This window comes from Monopterus albus, unplaced genomic scaffold (genome assembly GCF_001952655.1).
Source record: "Monopterus albus unplaced genomic scaffold, M_albus_1.0 scaffold368.1, whole genome shotgun sequence".
Classification (NCBI taxonomy): domain Eukaryota; kingdom Metazoa; phylum Chordata; class Actinopteri; order Synbranchiformes; family Synbranchidae; genus Monopterus; species Monopterus albus.
Window position 1 is genome coordinate 24,793 of NW_018128248.1, and position 4,729 is coordinate 29,521.

Genomic DNA, 4,729 nt, shown 5'->3' on the forward strand with positions numbered 1-4,729 from the left:
GGTGTTTAATGCTGTAACACTGGGGGCTGCTGATCTAACGATGGCTTTGCTGGCGAGGGAAAAAAATTTAAGAGCATTTTAAGTAAAATGTTTGTGCAGAGGACACTTGAGAAGACGCCCTCAGGAGTTGTGCTGAAGCTGTGTGAGCAGTTCAGTTGTTTACGTTGTCTTTAATCAAAGTCACTGGTTTATATCCTGATGGTATTTTTTATGCCCCTGTATGGCTGCTTGTGTTTACACGATGTTTGTTGTGTTCAATTCTGTTAAAAAACTAGTTATTTTCCTCAAACAAGTAGAAAACCAGTGTTACTGTGATACTGTTGTAGCGACTGCAGCTGAAAAGATAAGCTGACTGATAGATGGTCGGTGAATCAGTCTGCAGCTGTTTCATCGGTCTCTTCTCCGGCTGATAGTAAACTGAATACCTTCAGGTTTTGGACTGTTGGTCAGACAGAAACAACACCTGAAGATACCAGGTCGAATTTGAGACAAAATGTTTAATCAGGAATCAAATTAATCAGTAATTGTTTGTTGCAGCCCTGGTGTGAGAACGTCTTCCCTAACTTGGAATAATGCGTCAGGAAGTGATGTTCTTATTTGGCTCACATTCATAATAACTAAAGAGCAAATACAATGACACGTGACTTCCCCATATTTAGCATTTGTTTATAACACACACAGAATTGTCAACACATTTAACTGTTTAATACCACAATTCTAACTTTTCTTATGAAGACGTGTTACTGCAACAGTATTTCATGATGTTGTTTATTTACCACATATGTCTTATTACAGCAGCCTCTACATATGGGTGACCACAAGTACATTAATTAGCACGTACATGTGCTTATATCTACATTACAGTGTGTGATACACCATGTATTAAATGTGTGTTTGCGTCTTATAAATGCCACGAAGGGGCACAAGAAGTAAAGTGACTAGCTTGTGAGGTTTCTAGTGTTGTGTCTGCCCAGTGGCACAGCTTTGTCACTTCTTCTCTGGTTGGGTTTGAACGTGTTGGCTCGGTGGATTTAGCCCAGACACACATGTAGGCTAAACACAGACAGGCCCACTCACACAAACACCTGCATTCCTCAGCTTTGTAATGCCCTCCCCCTGTGTTAGGGGGGCATTGTTGTCATTAGCAGGGTCTGAATGGTCCTACTGCATGGCTCCATGGGGGGGTTGTTACATCTCATTATACCTCACACATTGCCTGTGGCTTTTCCACTTCCACTGGGTGATTGATTGAGCTCAGGCTGCGTGTTGCCTCAAGCCAACACACTGACTGGGTTTACATTCACCTAAAGAGCCCATGGCTGCTTGTTTTGCTCGTTTCCAGCCATTTAATGTTTAATCTTGGGTACCTCTAGATTAGCTTGGCACCCTCATAACTTAGTCTGTGATTATTACAGAATGATAAAACCAGAGAGCCTCCTCTTAAAAATGAGAGTATAGTTCGTGAACGTGCATAGCTTCTGTCGCTGGTGTTGTCGAGAGTGAACGGCACAATGAACCGCAATAACATTAATCAATATGAACGTCTCCTCCATAGACAGGCAAACAACGGTATATGTACCAATGAAAACAGATGTGTAACACTGTAAACAAACTGGGTAACTGAGAAACCCCATATTTTAACTGTCATAATACAGACGTAGTAACTTCTCCAGCCTTACAACAATTCTCTCTAACCTTATAGAAACAAGGCATTAACAAACACACAACCTGTGTTTTTTAAAATTAACATTAAGTCCAACCGAGTAGTGGAAACATCGCTCCCTTTCAAGTAGCTCCAAGGTCAGTAAATCCAACCGGTGGTCGCTGCATCTACCGCCACACGACCACATACGGTCCCAAAGTAGTGAAATTAATTCCAACAGGTAGCGTAGCACTGACAATAACATCATGGTTCGTTAAGCTGCTCATTAACCAGCAACACATCACATGCTGCACAACGGCCTGGAGATCATGACCATTCAAGGAAATCCTTAAACGTCCTATCCTACCACATAACGCTTTATTTTGTTAGAAAAAAAGTCTCATGAGTGAGAGTTTGTGAGACGTGTATAAACTGAGTTGCTTCTGCATAGAAATACTAGGACATATGTTCACCTTGTTTTTGAGGTTTAGGTCACGTCTAAGATGAGAATTCACTGTTGTAACATTGTAGACAAGTCAGAAAACAAGGAAAAGTGCCATGGGCTCTGTAGGTAACCAGGTTAGGGCAGAAATCAGACAACGCTTTTACATGGACAGCAGTAATTAGGTTACTCAAAAACCCCAGTGTTCATGGGCTCCTAGGTAACTGACCCCCTCCCCACCAACCCACTGAAAGTGGAAAGATGTTGTTCAGGTGTGACATCATCATGTGACACCATCCTCCCACGATCATGGACCTGGCCGATCAGACTCTTATTTTGGTCTTTTCAGCTTTGTTTCACCTGCAAATCACAACATTAGCTGTTCCATTAGTCATGAAATGAATAATGGCAAACACAAGCTGTTGCTGCTGCCCACCATGTTCATAATCATCTGTTTACACAGGTGACAATATCCTGCTTTTACATGCATACAAGCAACCGTGCAGCTTGTCTGTGCACTCTTGCAGAAAGCTGAATAGAATCCTGGTTGTGTGTTTACATGGCAGAGGACCTGGTGTTCTCTGAGAGAAATCTACCTGGAGAAATCAGGTTTCCCTAATGCCCAACCCCGATCACGGAAACCACTTTTCCCGTTTACATGACAGTTACGAAATCTGCTTAGTCGAGAAAGCTGTTGTAACCTGGTTACTTAAGTGCATGTGAATGCAGTCAGTGAGTCGTGCTGCTCCAGGCTTCCCTCTCGTTCCTCCTCACACAATGGGCTTGTTGTGTGCTTCACAGTAGGAGTGTTAGGTGTGTTTGTGAGGGAGGAGGAGGAGGAGATGAGTCTGCCAGTCTGAAGGCAAAGCAGAGTAAACAGGCTATCTTAAGTTGGACACTACCTGAACCATAATACAGGCTGTTTACTGTACTCATGGACACAGGCAGGAAGCAGAAGGCAGTGTGCCGAGCCAACCTGTCTGCTCTGCTGTCCCCCCACCCGCCTCCAGTCTGCTCCTCACCTGTCTACCCTCTGCACATGGCCCAGCAAAGCTGCCCTGTTCACACTAGTTCAGGTCCCCATCTTTACAGCCTTCAGAAAGTTTTATGTGCAACTTCTTCAAGAAGATAAACAGAAATGAGGTGCAGTGTAAACTCTGCTTTGCCAACAGCAGTAGGCCCAATAACTCTTGCCTGTAGTCACGCTGTGATTTTCTGCTCCCCTCAGTTACAGACTCTGATTGTGCAGGGATGTGCATGTGAGTGTGTGACTGTGTACATTGATTTTCCTGGTATTTCCAACAGCTGGATCCAGTTAGCACTCCCAGCCAGAGCTTCCTCTGGCCTGTGGATGGGGGACGGGGTGAGGCTGCGTGGCGGAGTTGCTGTGTGTGCAGGAGTCTTTCTGACTGTGTGTGCACACTGCTGTGCTTGTGGCAGGGTCCACAGATATCATCATCAGGAGTAGGAGGAGCGGTGGTGTACACGTGTATCTGAAGCAGAGTAAGACGAGCTGGAGATAAGAGTCATTCTGAGGGAAAGCACGATTAGTAGCTGTTTGCCTTGCAACATGACGGTGCCTTGGTTCCTTGTGCAGACAGAGGGCGGTTATTGTTTCCCTGTCAAACGGTGTTTTCATCACAGTGTTTCCTACAGCAGCATTTAAACAGATGCTGCCTATGTCATGTACAGATCTTTCACACATCTAAAAGCGGTACTCACATGTGGTCTTCTACTCCTCTGTGCAAAGGAAATGATAGTTAAGTGATAGATTTATTACACTGCTCTTATGGAAAGGGACCAAAATGATCTTCCTCTTCCTCTGACTGCTTAATCTAACTACTGCAGTGTTCAGCTGTCTGTGTCCACCTGGTGATTCTCAGTCCAGTGTTCCCTCTGTCTTAGCATAAATCGGCCTTTAGTCTTAACAGACGTGCCTGTGCAGGTGAGATGATGATCCTCTTTGACTTTCTGCTTTGCTGTGAACATACAGTCTCCTTAGCGCCACAGTAATCAGCAGAATATTAAAGGCTAGTGATCAGTGAAAGCACTGACAAACTGTCGCTGCACAGTCAGGAGACGTTAGCGCCACATGCCTCGTTTGGGTTCTCTCCTCTTGTTTGGGGTCAGGGGTCACAGTTGTCAGCCTGTTGACATCCCTCACAGTTGACTGAGCACTAAAAGCCTCTTCTTTTTCTATGGGGCTCGGTCTTTGTGGGGTGGGGGTGCTGTTTCACACAGCGTGGCCAGCAGTGGGACCCCTGAGGTTTGGGGGCTGGTCAGGTCTACATGTGTGGTGAGTGGGGGCAGGGTGAAGGCAAACTTTAGGACTTTGTTCTTTGTCTAACTGAAGACTAGCAGCTTCCTGACACACTTGCATCTGAGTGTGCAAACAAGACACTCTGCAGGCTTAATGTTTCTGTGGCGTGTGTTATGATTTCCATTTGACCTTGACAGCCAAGTTCTTATCTCTACCTTTTCCTGAGTAAGTCATGTGTGTGCATGCTCCTCCACAAAGGTGTGTCTGCATTGTGGGAGTGTTGCCTGTTGTGAGACCGGCCTCTTTTCAGTCTGAGCAGCAGAAAGAATGTAAACATGTGGGAGATGAACAGCACCGACCTGTGTTATCTCACCTGCTATCAGAG

At 45.1% G+C, this 4,729-nt stretch overlaps 1 pseudogene; it reads left to right on the plus strand.

The window, feature by feature from the left end:
- Window positions 1-4,729, plus strand: part of LOC109951186 (transcription factor 7-like 2) — a 13,935-nt pseudogene that overhangs the window by 3,286 nt on the left and 5,920 nt on the right.